The following is a 9,184-nucleotide window of genomic DNA, read 5'->3' on the forward strand; positions in this document are numbered from 1 at the left end:
TAGACAAAACAAGCAAAGGGCAATTCAGGAGAGTGTTCGAAAAAAATTCAGTTTAAATTTACAGGATATCTTATGGCAGTAGTGTTGTTTGCACCAGATACATTTCATCAATTTATTTTAATTTTTCCTAGATAAACTGTGAATAAAGTGTGTTCAATGTACATTTTTTTATAACACTAATCTCTGCTACGAACTCTCTTCAGTCAACGCTGAAGAGGAATTCGGATCACTGCCAGGGACTGAGTTTGCTAGAATGAATCGTTCGCAATAATCTAGAAAAATATTTAGTGAATCTTCAAAGCTTCTGAAATTAATATTAACTGTACCCATGGCGTCAGCAAAAGAAGAAAAGTTTTTTTTTTCCACATGAGAAAGAATTGACACTTTCAAGGAATTGAATGTCCCTAGAAAGGTTATCACCATTATGGTTATGCTTTCCATCGAAAAAGACCTGACAATAAGAACACCAGAGTTCAACCAGCATGTATTAGACAGACTTGCTCCAATCAAAGAGAGGAGAATTAACTTACTAATTAAATAAGGTGATTAATCGGATAAAATGTTCTGCATTTTTCTTTTTTAAAAACAGAATTTTATTTAATTTAACATGTCACATAGCATTTGTATCTAAAGTTATGCTGGTTAGTCAATGAGTCAACTTTATATCTTCTGTCTCTTATCGTTCGTACTGCAACACCCGAAACCACAACCCACCGGCAACAAGTGTTTCTCCACTGGATTTTTCAACTGCACCGTCCCCTACAGCAAGTGTTTCTCCATTGGATTTGCGTGTGCAAGCTAAACGCTGTACACGTAAATAAATACACGTTGTAAATAAATACACGTTGGAAGCAGAATCCTGGTGTGTTATGGTTAAGAAAAATGTAAGAGACAATATGATCAATGTCTATGTTAAATTACATTTTAATAGTGTAATATATGAACACTTGTTTAATAGAGAATACGAAGAATTATTTAGAAATCCTGAATACGTTGAGGATTTAGTTGACAACCTATTAGAAAAGGATAAAACTTATTGATATTGATGTGTAATTTACGATTTTGTGTATATAATATTGTAACCTATGTTTGTTTCCTTTGTATATAAATATTATCTTGATTATTGTTTTTTACACTTGTATATATTGTATGTTTTGTGTATATGTTTTGTTTTTTATACGCAAATAAACACATAGAAATTTTATTTTTGACTGTACCTCTTAACAGTGTACAAAGCACTTTATTGTATTAGCATAACCACACCTAGGCGCAGAGCTAATAGTCACAAATAGTCGCAGAAGATTTGCGCATTAAGATATTTAATTCGACACGTCAGAATGACGTCACTTTTTTCATTTGTTACGATAACTTAAGAAACATATTAACCATGTGAAGATTTTATGTAAGAAAATAGACATTTGTATTGATGTAATAAATTACTATCTATATGTTATGAATATTGTCTCAGAAAAACAATAGTTATACATAAACTAAGGAAAACACTCTGGTACTTCAGTGCGATATACATGTAACAGTAGACTTGTATTTGTGTTATACCGTGGAGCTTTACTTCCAACCAAATAATTGCAGACATTATGATACCTTAACAGACACGTATTGTACCCCTGAGCTGCACAGAACACTATAGGCTGGATATAAAATTCTGGAAATTATTCAGATCAGGGAATTCGAACTACTCGATTTTGAAGAGTGGAAACTCAGATAATTTTTAAAAAATATGTAATTTCCTTCTTGAAAATGAAGCAGGAACCTGAGGTTTTTCCCACATCATGTCAAACTAAAGTAAAGGGAAATTAATACGTTGTAGATTATTATGATCACGAAGGCATTCAATTAAATTAAAACCATGGCTTAAGGTACATGAACAAACTATTCCTCAATTGCTCTACGGAAAATGGGACAAAGGACCGATTTATTACAACCGGTAATTGTTGATACACCAGAAAAGCTTTACAGCTAGTTATAGGTATTGCAGTACGAAGTACATTACTAGTCATTGGGGGAAAACATGCTATTGTCATACACACAAGGACATTGAGAATAAGAATAAGCCTAGGAAATTTTCGAATTTTTACATTTTTCACAGCACAGCTGTTCTTATGGGAAACGAAATGATAGACATGAGTAAGGCTTAAGCTTTATGACCTATTGATGGCTGTAGGACCAGAAAACACATTGTACTGCAATACGGACAGTATCATGTATGTACAACACCATGATGAGAAATCTCCACGTACATTAGTCCCGTACTTGGGTGAATTAACCGACGAAGTAAAAGATGGGTGGTAAATTAACGCCTTCATAACTTTGAGGCCAAAAATTATGCGTGTAGGCTAAAGGAAATTGGAACGGGAAAACTAGATTATGTATATAAGATACAGGATATCACTTTGGATTATAAAACACGTGAAGAAATTATGTTTGAGCATTTTTATAACATGGTTTCAAATAAAATTGAAACGAGTAAAGTAGACTATGTATATAAGATACATGACAACACTTTGGACAGAAGAACACGTAAAGAAATTAATTTTCAACACTTTTGCGATTTAGTTGGAAATAAAATTGAGAAAATAGTGTTAAAAATTCCATAGAGAATTGTATGTAAGAAAGGGATCCAGACCCGAAACAAAGACAAAGAGAAAGTTAATAACAAAAAACAATGAGTTGTGGAAAGTTTAAGTACATGACATCTTCACTTAAGACAATTGATTTATATGTTGAGGTCGTAGCGAAAGTACTAGGTACACCTATGATCTTAACACGAGCAAGTTTTCAGACTCTTGCGCAAGTTCCTAAGACAATGATTAGCACATTAATTCGAAATAGTAGATAAAAAATTCTGAGAACATGTATATATTATCTAAACAGTTGAAACCGGTATTAAAGTAATATTTGATTTCCCATACATTAAAGGATGAAGGCCTTTGTAGGGATTACTATCGAAAGCACTGCCGCAACGATAAACAAACCAGTATACATGTCATATCGTCCAAAAAATGAATTGATTTCGGAGGTTCTCTTCTTTTGTGAGAGAACAACCTTAATTGAAACGAAAAATATTTTATTTGGAGGTAATGTGATCCATTATGTTAACCTTTTGTAAAGGAAAATGTAAGAATCGAACTGAAGACCTTCTTCAGAACAGTAGAAATCATGCTTAATAGTAATCTTTAGAGTACAGATTGTAAATTCTCGCAACGGGAAGAAAGGTAAGACATGTTGTATTAGTAAGGACGTTGATCTTACTATTTATTGAAAACAGAGTACCATCCCGCTGAACAAGGAGTATACTACATCTCAAAGATCAATATCCTTGGAATGGCAATGGGCAAACACAATCATAGACAAACATATGAATTAAGGAACCCATAAAAAATAACCACTGACGTAGATGTAAGCATCTAAGAATAGGAGAAATGTGCTAATAAAGTTGTGTAATATTATATTATGAGTACCAAATTGTCACATACAAACGAAATGTACTGAACCGTGAGTAAAAACAAATCTTTATTCTTTATGAGAATGCTTACTACAAATTAATTAAGGGTATCACAACTCTGAAGAGTAAACAGAGCTAATGTAAGGATTATGAAATGGAATTTATCATATATGAAACTTAACTTTTAAGAGTGTATCATTTACCAACATACTTGGAATAGGGTTAACAAGATAACCAGAATCTTGTCCTCTGATTTTTATTACATACAGTAAGTATATATATGTATTCTTTTATACGTATTTGAAGACATTATTAATAGTCTTTATTGAATTTCACACTACCTCCTTAAATATATAAACACTTATTTCTGATTCACTATAATAATATTTTTTTTATTCTAATAGAACAGCTATGCTTTGATCGTATTAAAAATTCCGTAGTAAGCCTCTAGCTTCCATATGTACAACTTAACAGTTTTTAATACAATATTTACCCCTCCTCCTCCTTAACCATCCAGTATTATTGTACTATGAACTAATCATTTTAGACATTTACCACCCTCCGATTCACAAGAATTGTTTAATATTATTGCATTGCACTACACAGTAAACATTTTAAAACACTTTTTAAACAGTTGTAAGAGCAAGAATCGCTTGCTAACAGTTTTACAATCGCAAAACATTGTAATTATCAGCCATTGAAACATAGTTCTATCAAATGCTGGATTTTTTCATTTGTAAATACACTTTGTAGTTTTAATCACGTTTTCAAGTAAAAATTTTTACCAGTTGTTTAATAAAATCGTCATTATCATCGCATGTTCATAAATATTGGAAAATTGTTGTAGCTTGTTAAATGATTTACCGTGAGTCTTCTGAAATTCTCGCAAAACTTCATTCTGTATTTCAATATGGGTGATATTGCTTATTACAGTTGTTTTTAAACTATCTTTATGAATAATCATAATCCTTTTGAATATCCATTGCACAGTAATAAACTTCTTCTCTTAGGTTGCCACAAATGGAACGTGTGCATTAAACATTTAATGGATATATCGTTTTCATTACAATGACAAATGAGTACATTTTGACCGTACATTTTCTTGTCTCCTATTCACCAATACGTACAGAAAAGCAGAAGCAGGAACAGTTTTTGCAAAATAAAGTCCTTTTTCCTTTTGTTTTTATTTTTTATTTACGTGTATATACACGAAAAAAAAGAAGAAAAAATCATCGGCTAGTACTAGAAACGAGCAATGAAGAAACGAGGAATGACTAGAATACATATTAATGTCTTTCTTTTAACGGCGGTATTTATATACTTTTCCGTGACCTTATTACAGTATTGAGCAAGTTTTAGCGGCTCCTTTATATTAAACGCTCACTTAAAAACAGGTTTTTCAACAGGTCCCTGCAATCAATAGATTTCTTTCTTTTTATGCGCTGGTTTAAAAATGCAATGCAATTCAGTTCCTTGATGATATGCAATTCACCAGTATAACAATATCATAACACATTGCCAAAGCTCATAGGATAAAATTATAGGTATACTCCAAGATTTAGTTTCGTTTTTCTTTCTAAGTTGACACTATTACAAATAAAATTGGCAACATTGTACCCTTTAAAAACGAGTAAGGGAAACAAACGAAAAGCAAACTATAATGAAAGTGTTACCAAGAATTCTTTTCTTTAATAAGCAGCCTTAAATTACGAGAGTTATTTTTTCAATTACTAATGAGTTTGCCAATTGGGAAGAAAATAAAATTATACTTCGTTAATTTTACCAAATCTTTCTTATAACAACACAATAACTAACTCTATGACTTATGGATCCCGGAAGTTCAATGCTGCGTTCACAAAAGCTCTGCACTAACTTTTATCCTTAGACAAGTGGATCCACTTCTTTACTTTGTATTCCTATTTTTGCGAAATTTATCTTAATATTGTCATCTCACATACGTCATCTTAATGGTATATTTTTTCTTTTACCGATTAAAATTTTGTAAGGGTTCCTACTTTATTCCATTCTCGCTACATGACCTGCTTACGTAACCCTCCTACACTTGATGATCCTAACAATGCTTACTACATAATTTCTACCATTTTCCTTCTTCATGGGTCTCACTTTCAAAGTAAGCACATCCATATAGAACAGCACGCATGATTATCGTTTTATATATTTCAAGCTTCAAATTTTTGAAAATTTACAAGAGATTTTCAACTGAATTCCCTGATTTTAGTTGACATCTAATTTCTTCGTGAACCATTCTTAAGTGTTCCCAACAGTCATTGTCTTAATTAAAGCATAGCTAAATCTTTTTTTAGTAATCATTTTTCTAGTTTTGACTATCACACATTTTAAGAGATATAACAATAATGTTTATTGGTATATCATAGTCGAACTTTATGCTTTTTCTGTATATGGTGATACCACTCGCAGGTTCACACCAAGTATTTATGCCTTTGTTAAAACCATTTTTCAGACTCAAATCATTTGCACTTATTAAATTTTCCAATATTGTCTCACATTTATTCACAACTTATTTCCCCATTAAATCAGCATGCCTACTGTATTCATAGATGAAACGAATCCAAAATTAATTTACTGTAGGGATACTTTATCAAAAAAGTGTAAAACCCATTTTCAGACTAAGCATTCACCGCCTGTGAGATTTCCCAGTTTTTCGTTTGTTAAAGCATGTAAATGCAGGTGTGGTAAGTCTCAGACAGATTCCTCCTCCTCCACCCTATAGTTCCCTTTTCCTTTCTCTGGATTGTCTACAAAGGACAGTCCAAACATGTAAATGTTCAAAAATCTAAATCCTAAATAATCTTAAATGATAAAAAGCTCAAAGAAAAAACTCTCATTCCTAACAAAATATAGTGTAAAAATGTCTAAGTTATAAATTTTCCAAGTTTCCACCTACTCCTCCTCCTCCTTCCATACATGTAGGAATATTTGTTTATTTTTACGGATAAAGTCTGTTTTCTGAACATTAAAAGAACATGTACTTATTGAAAATATCTTTATATGTATGTATGTATGTATGTATGTATGTGTATAAGTAATGGGTTCTACAATGTAAAGGTCTTTGGCTCGGTCCTCAACAAAGTCATATGTTCCTTCATTTCATTCAATTATTTATTCTTTATACTAGCTAAAAAAAGTCAAAGATTTCAGTTCAAGTATATCTTCTGAGTGCGAGTTTTTTGAGACCTTTTATCTTGTTGAAACGATATAGCTTTAGCTATATTACATACAATATGCAATAATCATAACTTTTGTAGTGCTTACCCAAAAACAAAATGCTTTTTATCTGCGACAACGTGTTCAAAAACGAATGTTTAAAAAATGAGAAGCTACACAAATTTTGAAATTCTTCCTAACAGTTTTGGAAAGAATTTTTCACAAAATCTATCAGCACGTTAGGCGTTTGTCAGTATTACTTGTAGTTTTTTATTCATCGATTCCGTAGCAATTTTAACTACTTCGTTTTCCTTAGAAACTTCCTTAGAGCACATATCATTTACGAAGTTGTAAATAAATCGTTTCTTGCATTTTGCTGACTCGGTTCATCAGAAGTTCATAAGAACACTCGTAGAGTGTAATCAGTGAAATAATTGTTACACAAACTCGTTGCTAATTATTTATTAGATCGGTTTCTGCCTTATGTATCTCCTTTCACATGGAAAGTCGATATTTATTTTTAACCATTTCGTTTGCTGTGCAAACTTAAAACAATTGTAGATTGTGAATGAATAATTTTTCACAGTTCGTTTGTTAAAACAAACTTTAGGGAAACTTTGTTTCGAAGTACTAAAAAATTGTTGTTGAGAAAGAATAAAGTACTTTAAAGATATAAAGATGTTTGCAGAATCATAGTACTTACTGAAATCAAACTTTTTGTGGAGTGGTACCTTTTATCCATTTGTTTTAAATGGTATTCATTTTGTTAGCATCACCCGTCTCCCTTAGCTTAAAAATATATACAATGGTATAAGTATCACATTATCATCATATACAAATTCAATTTCTTCTTTTCTTACAATGCATATTATCTTGAATAAAATATTTTGTCAGTCCTATCAAGGAAGTGTTAGAATGACACGTACTGAAACAAGTTCTGAACGATACCTTCTCAATTGATTTTGTCGTTATTAGATATCCATCATGATAAATAAATAAATAAATAAAATAAAATAAATTTGTTTTCTACCGTTCATGCTTGCAGTCCCAAGGCTGAAAAAGATTTACAAATCATACGGGCTATAACTAGCCTTTTTTCTTTCTTTTACACCAATATTATCATTTTCCAAGACGGTTCATGTATGTGTGTGTTTTGAAACTAGTTGGTTAAATATAGCACACTTTTGATGTACCCTGGGTTTGATATCGGTCCATCCATCTAATTCTTTTAAATGTTAACAGTAGCAAAATTTTATTTATTCAAATATAATACACCTTTGGTTTGTAAAGTCCTTCGTTCGATCCTCGGTAAGGTAAGCTTGTGGCGGACAGCATTGTGTCCATGGATTTTGTGCAGTTCCTTTCAGTTTGTCATTCCACTATTTCATTTATCATAAAGGGAATGATGCCACAAAGCTTGCTGGTACAAGTTAAACTAAGGAGTATAATCGTGGGACAAAGTAAAAGATTTCTATTTTAAACTATATATCTTCCTAACTAGGTGCATGTTGGCTCAGTGGTAAAGTGCTTACCTCTGGTGCTTGGGCTCCTTGGTTCGAACGACGACCAAGTAAGTTTGTGGTGAAAAATACCGTGCTCGTAGGTTTTCTCGGGTACTACCGTTTCCTCCCACTTTCTCATTCTACCAATTCAGTAATCATTCACTTGCTTTAATCATAGTCTTCCTTAACCTAACAACCATAATCGTGGAACATAGAACTCAAAGATTTCTTTCTTTCTTTCTTTCCTTAAAGTATATTTGAAACCATTTTTCAGGTATACCAAATAGTCTATACTAAACATTCAACATTAAGTTAAATTCTTATCAATAGCTGAAAACTCTGAACACTTTACTACTACTACTACTACATAGAAAAAGGAAAAGAATTAGCATTCGAAAACACTCTTTTAATTCTTATTGAAAGAATTTGTGGTTCGCATTGTTAATAAAATCGCTACGAGCCAAGTTTTCTGAACATATATCAAAATATAGCCTCGATGTTGAACTTGACGTAAAACTCAAATAATCAATTAATCAATATTTACTCCCACATACTCATTTCACCAATTATTCAATTATTATTTATCTTAAAAGTGAACTTTTTCTTTAAAAGTAATCTGATATAAAATAGCATAACGTACATACTCGTGAAACGTTAAACTGAAAGATTTCTTTTCATTTATGTAATTAAGAAAATACTATACTTTATGTCGCAAGAGCTCATGATTCTGTAGGTCCTTTGGTGTGAACGTTTTGCAATTAATTCCAAGTAGGAGTTTATGTGGTTCGGTTTATTCCTTACGAGCAATGTTGTTGTGAAAATCTACAAGAAAATAGCCTCGGTGCTAAAATCATTACGTACAATCTTGTGGAGATATACAAAACATATAATCTTGGTGTTCAAAAGAGCATTAAACACCATTTCCGATGGTGGTTTGTGTGGTTTGAATCCACCTGTAGGAAGCCGTCACTTGTAGCCTCGCTGTTAAACGGAATATTAAAGTCAAAATTTATCCGTCCATCAAAAACTTAGC

At 31.9% G+C, this 9,184-nt stretch overlaps 1 protein-coding gene across 1 annotated transcript in view; it reads left to right on the forward strand.

Moving 5' to 3' along the window:
- Positions 1 to 9,184, forward strand: part of LOC145683884 (cubilin-like) — a 1,291,374-nt gene that overhangs the window by 74,101 nt on the left and 1,208,089 nt on the right. The gene's annotated exons all lie outside the window — the stretch shown is intronic.

The sequence above is a fragment of the Thermobia domestica genome, chromosome 4, assembly GCF_964235325.1.
Source record: "Thermobia domestica chromosome 4, izTheDome1.hap1.1, whole genome shotgun sequence".
Classification (NCBI taxonomy): Eukaryota; Metazoa; Arthropoda; class Insecta; order Zygentoma; family Lepismatidae; genus Thermobia; species Thermobia domestica.